The sequence below is a fragment of the Seriola aureovittata genome, chromosome 14, assembly GCF_021018895.1.
Source record: "Seriola aureovittata isolate HTS-2021-v1 ecotype China chromosome 14, ASM2101889v1, whole genome shotgun sequence".
Classification (NCBI taxonomy): domain Eukaryota; kingdom Metazoa; phylum Chordata; class Actinopteri; order Carangiformes; family Carangidae; genus Seriola; species Seriola aureovittata.
In genome coordinates this window covers 17084609-17101916 of record NC_079377.1, presented here as the reverse complement: position 1 = coordinate 17101916, position 17308 = coordinate 17084609, and the positions used below count along the sequence as shown (strand labels likewise).

Here is a 17308-nt window from a genome sequence, read left to right as displayed (position 1 = left end):
TGCGGCATATCTACATAACAAAAGCATCACCTACGCTAACCTCTTTAGGAGCTGCCATTGTTTTCATCGAAGAGTAACTTCTTACTGTTGTCACACCGAAGACCCACCTGTATCTGTCAGTAGTCCCTCCCTCATAGGACACTTATTGGTCCATTGGTACCACTGTGGTTTGGTCACAAGCTAATAGCTTGGAGCCTGGAGGGAAATCCAGCTGCCTCGCAAGTTCAAAAGTTAAAGTATCCAGCAAATTTAGGAAATTACGGTTTCAAAAATGAAATTTTATATTTGTGAGCATTTTTGTAAAGATGAAGTCTTCAGGAGGAATGAATGTGTTTGAGGCCGAGTGCCACAGATTGGGAAGTGACTCTAGGAAGCATTGAGTCCTTTTAATAGGATTGGCTGACTTTGGCTTCTTTAAAAGAGAAAATATGAAAACATTAGTGAATGAGGTCATACAGTATATCTGGCCTAAGCACAGCCATGTGATCATTTCCTCAGTGTGAATATCAGAGTGGCTTCAGTTAAGACGTTTTGTCACGAAACACAAACATGCACGGAGACAAAGATTCAATCTTTAATGACTGATCAATACCAATCACCGTACCTTTTTCACACACATGCTCGCTCACAAGCACTCATGTGTGCAAAGGCTTATTGATCCTATTGAAGGCAGATAAAATACCAGCATATGCTTTGGTAAATCAATGCTTTAGGAAGGAAAGAAAGAAATTCGACACTGAACTTTTTTTTTCCTCTGAGGGAGCAGAGATTAAAGCAGAGAAAAAGACTTTGGATAATGTGTTCTGTTTTAGAGGGTCTCATTTAAAATGTCTGACATGATGGCTTGGAGCTGCACATCCTGCCAAACGTTGACGGGGGGAGAGGAGATGGTGTCATTTGTGAGTACAAGGGATTCACTGACTCTTAACTCACCAAACGTTTTGGGGAGGTGAAGTGTCTGGAGGTCACCTTTCAGCGGAGTGCCTTTCGGTGTCCATGCTGTCTACTGGGGTTGCGTGATTATCCTCCTCCCGTCGGATCATGGCGTCTGGCAGGCAGACGAGGAGCAAGGGGGCAGATGGAGAAGGAGAGGAAAGGAGAGAATGAGTTAAAGAGGATGTGTCCAAATTAGGAAGTGGAACACCTATAGCACACTGACTTTTTTTAGCATCGGAAATGAATGGCAAGCTTTAACAGGTGGGAAGGCCCATAACACTATGTCAAAATAATATGAGCTGAAATAACTGCTCTTTGCCTCTCAAAGAAGAGCCAAAGGTCTTGGGTCGACAGCTAATTTGTACATCTTGTAGTTCATACTGCTCAATAATCTATCTCAACATCTGCAGCAGTGTTAACATCTTTCTTTATGCTTTATTTATGCAATATGTTTTAATCAAGGGTCTACTGGAGTACTGTAGCTACCATTCCCCACTGGATAATATCTGTCAAAGGGAAGAATGGCATGTCTTCATGTCTAGGGAAGTGTTCATGCCTTATATAGTCTTGGTCTAGTAGAGTTGCCTGCTGCACATAGCTGTATCTGGCCAGGGGCTAAGGAAGCAGACCTTATGAGAGCTCATTAAAACAAGTCTTCAAGTCTTAAGAGACAAATATGAATGTACTAAAAAAAAAAGACCTTGTCATTAAAAATAATCAGAAGTACTGGAGCAGTTCCCAGACTGAAAAACATATTTATTAAAAACGGAAGTCAAAGCTGGCCTGGATGGGTAAATGAAAAAGGGCAACAGAGTGGAGCGCGGTCAAGGTAGGGGCTCGATACTAATATTCAAACAATTCATGATCCAATCCAGTGCTGTGAAACAAATGAGCCCACCACTCTGCTTTTCATGTTGCATTTACAAATTACACCTCAAAGGTCAATCGAAGAAGCTTTTCTCTTCTAATGGGAAGTTGCATGACATTTCTGGCTGAGGATGATTCTCTTTGCAAATGCGATGACATCTTCTTTTTTTCTTTTCTTTTTTTTTTTGCAACACTGACATTTTAACTGGCTGCATGACGATTCAAGTAAAATCAAACAAGTTTAAATAAAAATCAAAAACTGTTTTCTAACATTACATAAGAGGCATCCTAACAAGATGGACTGCTTCATCCTAATATACAACCTCACTTGGCCTATCTGCCCCACATTTTAACGGAGTCTGGAGGGGCTCTCTTAAGTAAGTTATAAAGAGGACTGAATGAGACAATTACCATTTTCAAGTTTCCACTTTAAATCTGTAACAAGACATGATCTGAGTCTCAATTTGCATGAAATATCCCATGATTGAGGGGGCTTTTCCCACAATAATATGAAATGGTAATTATCCAGATAGAGAATGTGAACGTACAATGGCTCATTATCAATCTGAAACAGAAATGTGTCATACAGTAGCCTACATGTGAAGGCCACTCCTCTAAAGTAAAAGATAAAAGATCAAGTAATTATATAAGCTTTAGTTCTCAGTCTCACAGTGAATTACTCTGCAGCAGAAAGTCTTGAACTGTTCATTTTCACAACGCAACTGTGAGGAATATGAGAAGAAAGTCTAAATTAATCACGTTAGCAAGTGCACATTCGTTTTTTGATGGTCGCTTCAGTTAGCTACATAATTCCTACACCTGGCAATAACTATTTAGTAACAGCTAGTCTCTATGTAAGAACTAAGTTGTGTGTTGCAACCTGTTTTATCTTTGTGATGTGTAAATCTCCAAACACCTCTGTTATACACTAGGCTGTATTTGAACTGCAACCGGCTCCTGGAGGAGATATGAACCTCCGCATGCATTAAGCAACAGTAAACGGTGTATTAAAAGGAGGCACATAGGATTCTACAGCCGCCTCGGGCCAACAGAGGGGACTGACAATTGCCGCACACGGCCACAGCAAAAACATGATAGGTCGGCTTGTTCAGATGAACCTAAACCACTGCAAATCTCACGGCACTTTCGCTCACAGTCCCACGTCTCTCTTCTTCCTAAATGGAGCGCCTTATCTCACCTTGCTACGGTCCAATGTAAATCTACTAGCAGAGCTCTTCAAGTTTATTGGCCAGAAATACATTGATATCACCTTTCACTGACTGTTTATCCTTCCCTGTGAGTGCAGAACAGCGAGAACAACCACACAGACCCTTAAAAAACTGCCCTTGATTAATGTGTTTTGAGATTTACAAGTAAAATACCCAGTGTCAGGTTGATTTAAGAGCTGTGAATCCTGTTGGGGCATGATAAAAACGAGGCTACAACTTCATTGAATGTTTAGGCAAAGGAAGAAGAATGTTTACTGAGCCTCCTTCTGATATTAAATATGAAACAACATCTTCACTTTGCAGCAAATACTTCATCCCGCTGTGGTAAATGCTGCAAATGACTGAGTGTCTAATCACCTGCTTTTAGAGGCTATGCAAGAGCCTCCGCGCCTCAGTGAGTGTCTTACAAATGGCTTTTTTTTTTTTTTTGATGAAGTGATACTGTGGAGGAGTGTATATTGTCTCCAGCTGTAACACTGCATACAGGAATGTGTAGGAGCAAGGCAGTTGTGTGTGTGTGTGTGTGTGTGTGTGTGTGTGTGTGTGTGTGTGTGTGTGAGAGAGAGAGAGAGAGAGAGTGAGACAGAGAGAGGCAAAAAGACAAAAAAGGCCAGAAAAGCGAGTGTTTCTTATGGTTGAACTACAGTTGAGATTTAGCCAAGGTCATCCTCTTATTTCTGACATACATGGAGCCCGACTGAGCCTCTCAGTAGGACGCTCTCCATCTGCTACCACTGATAAGAGCGGCTACTTCATGTGCAGCAGAGACACTCTGCAGCTATGTATTGTGTGGATATCGTGTGATTAAGCCACATTAAGATTCTCCTGGATCGGAATATTCTCACGCATACATTTCTTTGAAAAATAATAGAAAGGGCGTCAGTGTTGAGTTTAGATGTCATGTTCCACCACATCTAGCAGAGGACTTCTCTGATGCTTTTTTTTTTTTAAAATGTGTACTGTAATGATATGCTGCGGTAAAAAAGGTCGAGCTACTGTAAAGCAAAGGAGGCACACTGCAGTCACACCTACTGCTCAGTGATTTCTGCTCAAGGACCTTTGCAGCCACAAAGGTGGACAGGGATATTCTTTTAATTGGTTTATGCATGTCAGCCGGGGAGCTCAATTGCAGGCTATCAAAGAGGCCTGAAACAGCTTAACCCGAGAAAGACCTTAACCAGACTATGTGGACTGCCAGGCCACATGGTTTTCCATAGTGTTTACTGAATCTGATGTAAAGTGGTAGAGGTCAGTAGGTGTACAGGTGAAACTCAAAAAATTAGAATATCGTGCAAAGGTTCGTTTATTCCAGCAATTAGAATTACAAGGTGAAACTAATGTATGACATAGGTTCAAAACATGCAACTCAAGATATTTCAAGCCTTCATTTGATATAATTTTGATGATTATGGCTTACAACTTATGAAAACCTCAAATTGAAAATCTCCAAAAATTAGAATATCACATACAATTAATAGAAAGGGGATTTTAAACAGAGAAATATTGGCCCTCTGAAAGGTTTAATCTTGCATATGTACTTAGTACTTGGTTTGGGCCCCTTTTGCATGAATTACTGCCTCAATGCAGCGTGGCATGGATGCTATCAGCCTGTGGCACTGCTCAAGTGTTATGGAAGACCAGGATGCTTTGTTGTTCGGTCTCATGTCTCTCATCTTTCTCTTGGCAATGCCCCATAAATTCTCTATGGGGTTCAGGTCTGGCGAGTTTCCTGGCCAATCAAGCACCGTTATCTGATGGTTATTTAACCAGGTTTTGGTACTTTTGGCAGTGTGGGCAGGTGCCATATCCTGTTGGAAAATGAAGTCAGCATCTTCAGCTTGTCTGCTGAAGGAACCACGAAGTATTCTAAAATCTCCTGATAAACAGCTGCGTTGACTCTGGACTCAATAAAGCACAGTGGACCAACACCAGCAGATGACATGGCTCCCCAAACCAACACAGACTGAGGAAACTTCACACTGGACTTCATGCATCCTGGATTGTGTGCATCTCCATTCTTCCTCCAGACTCTGGGAACTTGGTTTCCAAATGAGATGCAAAATTTGCTCTCATCGTAAAAGAGGACTTTGGACCACTGAGCAACAGACCAGTTCTTTTTGTCTTTAGCCCTGGTAAGACGCTTCTGACGTTGTTTGTTGTTCAGGAGCGGCTTGATAAGAGGAATACGACATTTGAAGCCCATTTGCAGGATCCGTCTGTGTGTGGTGGCTCTTGATGTACTAACTCCAGCCTCGGTCCACTCCTTGTGAAGTTCCCCCACACTTTTGAATGGCCTTTTCCTGACAATCCTCTCCAGACTCCGGTCATCCCTGCGGCTTGCGCACCTTTTTCTTCCACACTTTTCCCTTCCAGCTAACTTTCTATTAATGTGCTTTGATACAGCACTTTGAGAACATCCAACTTCTTTTGCAATTACCTTTTGAGGCTTTCCCTCCTTGTGGAGGGTGTCAATGATGGTTTTCTGCACAACTGTTGGTCAGCAGTCTTCCCCATGATTGTGAATTCTACTGAACCAGACTGAGAGACCATTTAAAGACTCAGGAACCCTTCACAGGTGTTTTGGATTAATTAGCTGATGAGCATGTGACACTTTGAGCCTATAGTATTGAACCTTTTCCAAATATTCTAATTTTCTGAGATTTTGAATTTGGGGTTTTCAAAAACTGTAAGCCATGATCATCAAGATTATAACAAATAAAGCCTTGACATATCTCACTTTGCATGTACTGAGTTTATATCACATGTTAGTTTCACATTTGAAGTTGAATTGCTGACTTGAATGAACTTTTGCACAATATTCTAATTTTTTGAGTTTCACCTGTAAATGCACCTCGCTGACCAGCAGGTGTACTCTGCCTTCCCCTGATCAGCACTCAAGACATCACCCTGCGAGCTAAAGCTTCCGTTAAAATTATCTATGAGAAAAAACAAAAAGACATCTTTCTGCTATGTCGGAGAGGACACATTTCAGTTTGGATTTGTGGGCCTGCTGTCCAGCATTACTTGTAGAGAGCCACATGAATTCAAGACTAGGGCTCTGTAAAGGACAGCAGCTCTCACAGAACAAAAAGAAAAAATATGGGCCATTATAAATACCGTATGGGTGAGACATTACTGTTTGAAGAGATAAGATAGGCGCCATGTTGGCGCCAAATCCATGATGATGGTAAAACACATTGTTTAAGAAAGTAGCAATAAAGTAATGACGAGTCATATTTGCCGATGTGGGAGGATGGTTTGCTTTTTGCAAAGACTTGAACGCAATTAAAATAAAATGACAGTGCTCCGTATGCAGATTACAGTCAGTTGTTGGTCATGCTGTGAATTACTTTTATGCTTGTGTATCAAACAAATTGTGTAATTGTGTAGTGTGTGTTTTCACACTAACAGAAGCCAGATTCCTAGATCAATAAACCAAATAGAGTTTGACAGCAGTCTGACCACAGGGACAATGTTTTCTTCATTAAACTTTCACATTGTTAAAATTAGTACATTTGTGAGCCATCTGCTAAAACAGTGCCACACGCTCACTCACTCACACACACACACACAACACACACACACACACACACACACACACACACACACACACACTCACTCACTCACACACACACACACACACACACACACCACACACACACACACACACACACACACACACACACACACACACACACACACACACACACACACACATCCTCCCCCAGAGATCTTGTAAAGGGCTATATCCAAAACTTCTAAACAAATGGCCAAACTCCAGGCAAGCTCCTGTGAGGCCGAGAGGTTCACAGACTGATCACCATAACTACAGCTGATGATCTCAACATGCGAGGCTTCCTGTTAAATGAGCCTTAGCTCATGGAGGTGGACCAATTGGCAGGAAATGAGACCAAATTGATTGGGAAACAGATGGAAGAGAAGCAGCCACTATAAAGCCCATGAGGCTGTAAAGGAAGGAAAGAGATGAGAGGTGAGGATGAAAATGAGGCAGACAGAGCCCACGCGACAATGTGACAAAAAAGACAGATAAAATAAACTACAGGACATGACTTTTTATACGATTGGAAGAAACACAGAGCAATTTTCCTCTTTTAAAGCAAAGAACTTTAAACTGAGATCTATATTTGTCTAGGTGTACTAGACAGAGCAGAAAGTACAGCTTTGAACAGTGACATTCTGATCTCTGTCACACACTCACAAAAAACTCGATTTTATTGCATCTGTTTCAAGAAGTAAAAAAAAAAAAAATTTAAAGTGATCTGTTACATTTTTATTTTCTGTGTATTCTTATGCAATCATTCCAAGAAACAAGACATGAGAGAGACACAGAGAGGCCTTGAAAATTTGCCCAAAGCGCCCGCTCACATTTGTTAAAAACCATGGCTCCACAGAGTTCAGCACGGAGACAATATTTCTACTCATCACAGCTGATTTCAAGACAGATTCAAGATTCATTCTGTCTTTGTTTTCATATCAGCACTGATGGCATAACAGGTCTCTGTGACCTCACAAAAACACTGCCTGAGTGCTAGACAGTTGCCAAGCTCTTCAAAAGCACAATCTGTGATCCAAATATAAACACAAAGGTCACCCTACCACCACCATTCAAAAGGACGTACGCACTCTGGAACTGACAGATCTTTTAATATATGCTAACTCTAGACAACAACTAAATTAAAGTTGGTAATGTTGTCAGAAGCTTGTTCATCATTATGATAAATCTTTCAGTTTGGCTTTATAAATGAATTTTGGCTGAATTTTGGTCAAAACATTAAGGATTTTGCTTTTGCAGTAGGTTTGAGTCAAATTACACCACTGTGCAGTTTCTGACCACTAGTAGCGCTATGGGGAAAAACTTAACAACTGGGATCCCTGTTTTGTTTGCACCATGCATGTGCACAAGGACAAACATGCTCACACGCAAGTTTCACGTCCTTCCAGTGATTGAAGTGTTGCCTTAAGTCCACAACAACCTAGCAAGCATGTATGTAAAAATATGCAGGATTTCAACTTATGAAAAAATCAGCTTTGCAAGGGAAATGGTCAAGGATTCACACAAGGCCTAAATGATACAAGAAGACTCCACAGGTTACTTTGAATTGTCTCTGGCCTTTGCTTCCAGGTCTTTTAGCAGAGTTACATATGATGGTTACAGCTTTGACAACCCTGTGGTGACAGTAATGCCAACATTGAAATAATAGCTGATTGTGAGAGCAATAAAACGGCTCTGGAAAGGCCCTGGAATACCTGCTATGTTGAGACAACGTCTACACAGAATGGCCACTCAGATAAAAAACCTTTTGTCATCTGAGCAAATGACTCATGGCCACATTAATGAATCTCTTATGTTGAAGTGGGGTGGGCAAACACACACACACACACAGCCACACACACTGCCCGGTGTTTGTCTGGCTGACTTCACTCTGTCGAGGTCAGTGAATTACAATCAATCTTGTAGGTCCGGATATGAGAGCTTCATTTATAAATGTCTATATACTCTGTGAGGGTAGAGCAGCATACTCAAAATATCCCCACTCCACTTCCAAAGCAGTGAAGTCGAAATGTCGAGGCTGAGTATGTTAGAGTATAATGTAGTTGGATCATTTGCTCTCTCACAGGCATAACTGTTATTATATACTCCTCTACAAATAGGGTATTACATTAAGAGAGCTAATGTATAAAAGAAATATTAAAGACAACAAAACAGGATTTGAACCTTGGTGAACTGATTTCTGGAATTTGCCACTTCACTGAATTACCTCCTATTTCAAGTAAGTCTCTGTACTACAGGATACTTCATGACATCGCCGATTTTAGAAGTGCCATCTACCCCACGTCTGCCACCATTAACAGCCTATTGATCCTGGTGAAGCAGACATAGCATATAATGACAGATCTAAGCCAAGCCATGTCAAATTACACTCAAATGTATTCATATAAATTGCTTTAAATAAGCAGGTTGTTCACCAAGTGCAAAGAGCATGAGTCATCAGTGGAAGGATGAGACTCGACTGGGTTGAGGGTGGTTATCTGCCCAGAGTGTGAATTAAAAATCCAGAGCACGTTCTCCACATCATTAACCCTTCAGAGCTACACTGACCTTAGATGTTCATTTGATCTCATCATGTTTGGTGAGTGTGGAAGTGGAATGGGGTGAGAGTGCGGAGGCGCCCCTTTGATGTTGTAATGCAAAATTTCTTTTATCTCTCGTGGAGCGTTTGAGACCGGGCCGGCTGTCCAAAAACTCAATTAGAGCTACTCCGAATGTGAGCCGACAGCACAAGAGGAGGCGTGAGGCGCAGAGGTGTAATCGGCACAGGGTGAAAAAAACCAACATAAATGCAACTATTAGGACAAATGAGACCACAAACTGAGCAACACAAACAAAAAGAACAGATTTTTAAGTTGAAATTTGCTCTTTGTAACTGCAGGGGAGGAATCATGAAAAAGAAAAAAAGAAAAAAAGAAAAAAAGGAATCAACAGCAGTTGCACCAGCTCCGTGTCTGGTAACAAGATGACCGAATAACAACCAAATTACTGTTTATGAGTTGCCCTGAATGTGTGATATCCAGCTGGTGTACAAATAAGCTTTTCATTGAAGTTCATGTTAATGGTTAGCATTGTGTTTGATGGATAATTGAAGACAGCTTGCTTGACAAATGATGTGTATCCTTGCTGCACACAGTGAAGTTCCTCAGCCCATTTAGCCAGCCATCATCACCACGAATACCATAAAGTAGCATAAAAGAATTCAGATTCCCAAAAGCTCGAAGCTCTTAGCGTGTCCACTCAGCCAAATCCGTGTGGGTTGTTTTCTGCCCCCGTGAAATAGATTGTACCCTAGAAACAAGGTGGAAAGAAAAGGGAGAATGTGTAAAAGTAGAAGACTGGAAAATTTGAAAAGAAGGAGAGGTGGAATATGTGTCTGCGTGCCTGTGCATCTGTGTGTTGTGCGTATGAACAGGACTGGCAGACCCCTCTGCATTCTTTCATGACTGTTAAAAGATGCACTGCAGCTTAGGTGAGGAGGGAGGGAGGAAAGAGAAGAGGAGGTGGGGAGGAAAAAGAAGCAGAGGCATGGCCTTTCATCTCTCTCCTGCCATCGGTCATCAGAAATGGGAGAACACCAACTCCCAAACACTGCGCTCCGTTCCAATTCCATTTAGCTCAGGACTGGTTGAGACGTGAAAGAATGATAAAATAAAGCAGGCTTTATTACAATGTCCCAAAAGGAGCAAAAAGTATTATTCATGCACAAAGGAATTTAACTGCATTGTCCCACCGCCAGTACCAATAGAAGAATATTCTTGGTTTTCACATAAAGATGGTCTTCCATCAGGCGAAAGCTTTTTCCAACCTTCATCTTGCAAGACTGCTAATAGTCATAAAATACTTCCTGTGGACTTTGTAGTCCAAAAAACAAGAACCGAAAAATCTAGGCTAAAGGTCAACGCTAACAGCGTCAAGAGAACAAACTTATTATGAAATTTTTGTTTCTTAAATCAGAGCACACTGTATGTCTCACACAAGCAAACATATAGATGAAGACGCCTTTTCTCACACATTAATAAGACCCAGTGGGTGTTTTTTAATATGTTGTGGCCATAATTTGACTTGTATGATGCTGAGAAATGTTTGTGTTTTCAAGACATTGTTTAAAGAGAATTATAAGTTCGGCTGTGTTGTGAAAACTTGCCTTTAGAAATCACGGGAACAACTTCTTTGCCCCATTTGTTTGCCTTTTTGCAAGTTATTTGTCCAGTTAGACCTTTTAATGCTCCACAAACAGTAAGTCATAAACAGTGAGGGGCAGACCCAGGGTTTTCACTGAGAGACTTAAAAATGAGCAATAATGGACAAGAGATCTGAACTGTATCTGTGGTGCATGTTTAAAGAGAAAGTACCATATTTAAGTACCATATATTTAAGTTAATAATTGAGCGAGAGAGAAAACCCATGAATAAAATAAGCAATACAATCAAAAACATGGTGAATTGTAAAACACACATGGCTTCCCAGCAATCCTGGAAACGAAAATACAGAACCATATGCTAACTCATATCAGTGATAAAACAGGAAGCAGGTATTCTCCACTGCTCTCCAAAAAGCAGCGGTGATCCACGGTTATGACAGCTGAAGGGTTATTACCAATTAGACCGGCTGTGTTGCTATGTCTGTGTGACTGGGGAGCGGGGCTGGGGGGGGGGAACAGCTGAGCCTCTGCCACATGAGGTGACAAAATGACAAAGGGAAAGACAAGGAGCAGCGTTCTTATTTGAAAAAAAAAAAAAAAAAACTTCCTCAGGACAACAGAATGGAAAACAGAAATGAGACGAGGGAGAGAAAGATTTAGAAACTGAGCCTTCCAGCTGTTGAAAAAACAACCAATGAATACTTTTTTTAGCAAACCAGACTACCTGCGGACCTGTGTTCAACAGAGCAGTCATATTCAGAAATTAGACATTTCCTCCGTTTCAAAAATGTGTGTCGCCACAACACAAGCGACATTAACTTTAAGGACGCACTCAGTGGGGTTCACAGATGAGTTTCAAATTATTGACAATGAGCTTGAAGTAGTCAAGTAGAAGAAATCGTTTGAGGGTATTTGGAAAAAAAATTTTTTATTTCAGTCTATGATTTATTTCATTTTGCAGCTGTCTCATTGTCCAGTGGGACACTAACGACCTTAACTGTGGGGCACAATTTATTATCCAGTGAAGAAACAATGATGAGGTACATGCTAATCTCTCCACAACAACTCCACTGATTTCAACAGGGCAATAACAAGAGATTTTGGGATAGCAACCCGGACTAATTAAAACACATTCTACATCATCAGAGAGACATTTTCAATTGTTTCCTCTACAACAGCGGTTCCCAAACTTTTTGTCTGACAGCACATCTGCATCATATTCCAAATGTGTTCATCAGAACTGATTTTAAACTGGATGTTACTCTGTTGGTAATATAAAATCGTATTTTGTTGTAATAACTTATTCACACAATTTAACTGTCAATGTTTATGTCAGTCTGGTCAAGTTTGAAATTGTACTTTCAGCACTTGAGGTGGCAACAGATGGATATTTCAACCATTCATCTATCACTTTTAGTTAACTATTTCAACCATTTATTAACAGGTTTTGGTTCAGTATTTCAGCAATATATCCTTTTTATTTTACACATTTCAACAATTTAATCATTGGTATTGGCCATTTCAGCTGTTTACCCATTATCCTTTTAGCTAACTGTTCAGATTTTACTGCCCACTAGCTAACTTGTTTTCATGAACTCTAAATTGCAACTGTGTGAATACAGTTATTTAAAATCGTAATTTCTACTTTTCTTTTACAAGTACCACTGGTTGGGAACCAGTGTGTTATAACACATAGCTTTTTAAGAGATAGAGATTGTATGTAAAAGTAATGAGCACCTATAGCAATCCTCTATCACCCAATGTGGAACAGAAAATCGTGTGTTGTTCAAAGTCTGAAAATACCTGCAGCACTGTTGAACAGGAGGTCGGGGAATAATGAGAGACAATAAAATTATAAAAATGCAAAACAGAATCAAAACAACATGGATCAGGGAGTGCAGCGTAACAGCTTTATTAGAAAGCATCCACTCTCTCAACACGTAAACGGATCCATAGTTTTCTGTGTGGAGTGAAACAAATAAAGAGAGACTCATGCTCTGCAACTTCTTTGTTTCTTCTCTGCTCTACTTGATCAAGAGTTAATTCTGCTCAGAGTCACTGTGGGCTGCAAGTGAAAGCAGTGAATTAATGATTCATTATGCCCAATGTAAGCAAATAGCGAGCCGGTGATGGAGGAAAATGGATTTACACACATCCAACGCCAAGCATGACATCTTTGCAGCTATTAAAAATATTCAGATACCCACGTAGAAGGATTTTAAAGCAGCGCTGGTTTGTAAAAACCACAGGATTTAAAAAGTAAATAAATTAAATAAAATAGTCAAATGTGTTGTTCAGATCCACAGAAATCTTTTAAAAATTTTACACCCAAAACCATCAATATTCATGATCATTCATTATATATGTTATATCTTGCTTTCTCAGCCTGAGGCTTTCTCCTAAATTAATTTGCCATTTTCTTTTCATTCAGGCCAGTCACCACAGTCCTCACCACATCTTAGCCTCAAAATATATTCAGAGGTACAAGACGAAGTAACTGTAAAGTTAGGACACTGTTGAGTCTGTTGGGTGCTTGATGCTTGATGCTTGAAAGGACATCATGAAAATTTGATAGATCATGTCAAAAATATTTCTCCAGTTTGGGATTATTAATGCAGAGAAAACTGCACAGCTGCAGAACGTGTTGTACATGCACATTCCATTAAGAGACACACGGCTGGTTTTACTGATGGTGTGCTTTGGGATAGTTTGTCCCTAACACATCAGATTATTTTTTCTCGTTTAGAATTTGTGGCGTAGCTATAATATGAAAGCTCTTTTATGGTTCACACATGCAAGTCTACAAACCTCTTAATCTCCTGTGTCCATGGATCACCTCAAGGCTGTGAATTCAGCCGAGCATCGCAGATTAGAGTCTTGCTTCTCTAGTTTCTATTTTAGGGGGAGTGTTGTTCAAGTTCACAAATGTTATATCATCCCCTCCTCCTACCTTTCCTCATTTCGCGTGTCCTCTCTATCTCTGTCACAACCCAAAGGGATAGCATGTGTGAATTATTAAATTAAGAAGAATTCATGTTTAAGTCGAGCAGAGGTAATATAAGACGCTGCTGGACTGTAAATCCCCACTGAGCCTCACGATCAACACTTTATTTGGCCTATGAGCTTGTGCTAATGTATTAAAAAAATCTTAACATCAGCAGTGACATTGCCGCAAAAATTTTAAATAACACATCAACAGATGCTACAATCTTTCAAACTCCAGAGACATGAAGTTTAAAATGGATGGTCTCATTCAGACAGGACTTATGAGAAAGTTAAATATGGAGCCACTGATGTCTGGAGGCCTTATGGCTGTACAGAGAACCATCTGCATATGTCACTCTGATGGATGAGGGCGGGAGCAGAGATCCAATGACCTCGCTGTTAAAACAAGCCTTGTGTTAGGTTGGATCCTGTCCTGTCACTTCCACTGACTGATGGTTGCATCGAAGGCAAACATGCCCATACAATTACAATGACAAGGACCTGATATAAGGAGGGGGGGCTAATCAATGTGAAGTGTGCATGCATTTGTGTAGTATATCTATCAAAAAGAATGTAGAAGAAAGAGTAAAAGCTGTGAGTGCTGTGTATAAGACTAGTACTGGACCCAGCAGCTCTCATTGAGCACTGAGTAAATACATTTGGTGCATATTAAGAGATGAGGGACCTCTCATTTCATTCCCCTGCAGTCTTCAGAAGTATGTTACTATGAAGGAATTGATTTTCTCTCACACATCCAGACCTCCAAAGATTGCAGAAGTCACAACAGAAGCAAATCAAATAAGGAGGCGAGAGATTTATTAAAAACATCTTAAAAAAGACACACTTCCAAAATCGATGTGGCATAATTAAAACTTCTTTTCATACTTGCACATTCTCTCATTCACGGGAAACTGTTAGTACAAGGATGAAAATTCAAACAATAGTGACCCAAAACATAATAATTATTCTCTTTGAGGTGTTAAATTGTTACAGCTAAAATGGAGGAGAAGTAATAATAAACTGACATTACTAAACTGAACATGTGTATGCTTTGGCAATGGTGATGTTTTTGAATTTGTTCTGCACAACAAAGATAGGTGACAGCAGCTCCAGAGGAAAATCGCCTGCCTCAGATGCAACCATCTGCACCACAATTTGAGCCTGAATGTTGTCATGGCTCTTTGAACCATTTGACAAAGAGAAAAATGTATTCTTATTCATGCTCACGGTCTTTTGTACACCCAGTCAGAGTAAGATTCAAGAGATTTGTTTGGTTAGAGCGTTTTAGGGAATTACAGTTACTTGCATTATTGTCAGCACACACGCACTGAATTACTTGTGTTGTACCTGTAAATATTTTCAGTCTGATGAAAATTTGCCGGACCATTGAGAAGATGGTCAGACAGACTGTAAAATAACAAACAGTTATGCTGCAGAGTATGCTTGATGGGTTTCCACAAGTTTTCACATTACTGCTAAAATCAGCATATCCTGCACATACAGGCCTATTTAAAGAATTATCCAGTAAACAGCTGCATCTGAAACATCATTTGTTCCATTTAAATATCCCATTTAGAACCCAACTATGTTTCCAACAGTTTGACAAACTTCCTCATTTCACCCTTCAGCAGCTCTTAGACATATTCCGCAGGGAGACAAATAAATTTTGGTTTAGACACCTGGCACTGCAAAGACTGAAAAGAGTCAAAACATATGGGTTGAGGAATTTCAACAGTTGGAGTCTCTGGGTCTCATCAGTATTCTTGCCCTACTGTTCAGTGACGAAGCATTTCAAGCGCTCCCAATCCCAACTCCACCAAGCCACTAGCAATTAAAACATGGAGATTTGGCAGTAATATGATTAACTTTCTTTGCACTAGCACAAGATAGTGCTTGGAAACTAACCATGGAATTAAGGAGCCCAAACACTGGATTGCGAACAATGTAAATAACCTCTGCCACATCCTGATTATGATATATGGATAGCAAAGTGCTGTGCTCGAACTCGGTGCCAAAGCTGAGATACATAAAAGGGGTCATTACCAAACCAGGGAAATGACTCAGACTCTGTTTCACTTGCGTTCCAAAGAACCGTCGATCATTGTTATGTCATTATATCACCTCAGATCCTGATATGTAACGTACAAATAATAAACAGAGGGCGGCGGCAAAGAGGTCGCAGGGTTATGCCGCTCCCCTGGTGGTTCTCAGCAGTTAAGGATTAAGCAGGATGTGACTGATGTAATGATAGGAGCTTAAGGAAAATGAGCCAGATGACTACAAACTAACGGCCCCTCCACGTCTGTGTTGAAAAGAGATTCGATGAGATTAATTTAAAGAGCTTTAGTGAGACTAATCTGGATTTTTTTAAAAAGAGTGGTTAAACAAACAAGAACAGCTAAGAGGAAGGAACAAAGAGGTGGCACAGCCTGAGAGAAAACTTCAGGAGCTTACTCAGGGTCAGTAACAACATGTAGCCTTTTTAATGAAATACTGGAGAAGAGCTGCAGCAATCTATCCTGCCAGTTCAAAGCTTTCTGTAATCACACAGTGTACGGTATTTATTGTATTTACTAAATCCCAGTGCCGTGTAGGAAGCTTTAATTACTTAAAGTCACTATGTGCAGATTTATTAAGTAATTACAGCATCTGTTAAATTCTCCTGATGGCATGAGTTTTTGTTTGTAGAAAAATTAAACAATCCTGGTAAAAAACTTGCTAGCTGCTTGCAGTCAGTTCATCTGAGTGGCCACAGGTAAAATAGTTTCCCCTGTAGAAGTGCGCACTGCTGTCTGCCACTACCACTGGGCGGCACCAAAGTTGGAATTTTCAGCCATGCTTGCGGCGCGGCTGTACAGGTGATGTCAGTCAGTCGGTTCACCACTTTGGTCTCAACCACTTCTGGATAAATCATGAAGTCTTGTACAGACATTCATGGTCCTCAGAGGATGAATCCCTCTGTCTCTGGAGATCCTCTGACTTGATTTAACTGCATCTTAATTACTGGATGGATTGCCTATAATATTCAGATCCACGTCAGGATTCAAATATTAGCATGCTAACATGCTAAACAAAAAAAGCTAAATATGTTAGCATTAAGCTCAAAGCACCACTGCGCAAAGTACAGCCCCACAGAGCCACAACAAGCAGTTGTAGATGACATTTTTAGTAACAGTCACTCATATAATCAAACATGATACATTCTTCTGTAGTAATCTAATTTAAAATGTAATTTGGTATAGATGAATTAAACACTCATATCAAAGGAAAACAAAAAAAAACTGCCCACTGTGCACACACTTGTGAAGGGGTGGTCTGAGTGGGCAGAATTGCAGACAGAATTTTCATGCTAAAACGGCTCCAAAATCTGCAGCGCACCTCATAATCTATATGAACACAACATCAGCTGTGCTACTTCATCCTTCTCTGTGAGAGCAGGTTTGTTTGAAGCAGCAAAATTCCCAAACTAAAACTGAAATTGTGCCTTGCTTTGTGCCTCTGCCAGATTTGCTACTGCTCAAGAACAAAAGTCCATAGTGTCCTTTGTCTTCCTTGTTTGCCACTTTCATTTGAGGG

The 17308-nt window shown here is 40.3% G+C and overlaps 1 protein-coding gene across 2 annotated transcripts in view; it reads right to left on the bottom strand.

Moving 5' to 3' along the window:
- chrm3a (cholinergic receptor, muscarinic 3a) overlaps positions 1-17308 on the bottom strand; it is an 83089-nt gene that overhangs the window by 49391 nt on the left and 16390 nt on the right. For both annotated transcript variants that reach the window (XM_056394725.1, XM_056394724.1), the window contains exon 2: positions 934-1048. The gene's annotated coding sequence lies outside the window, so the exon portion shown is untranslated. The remainder of the gene's footprint in view (positions 1-933; positions 1049-17308) is intronic.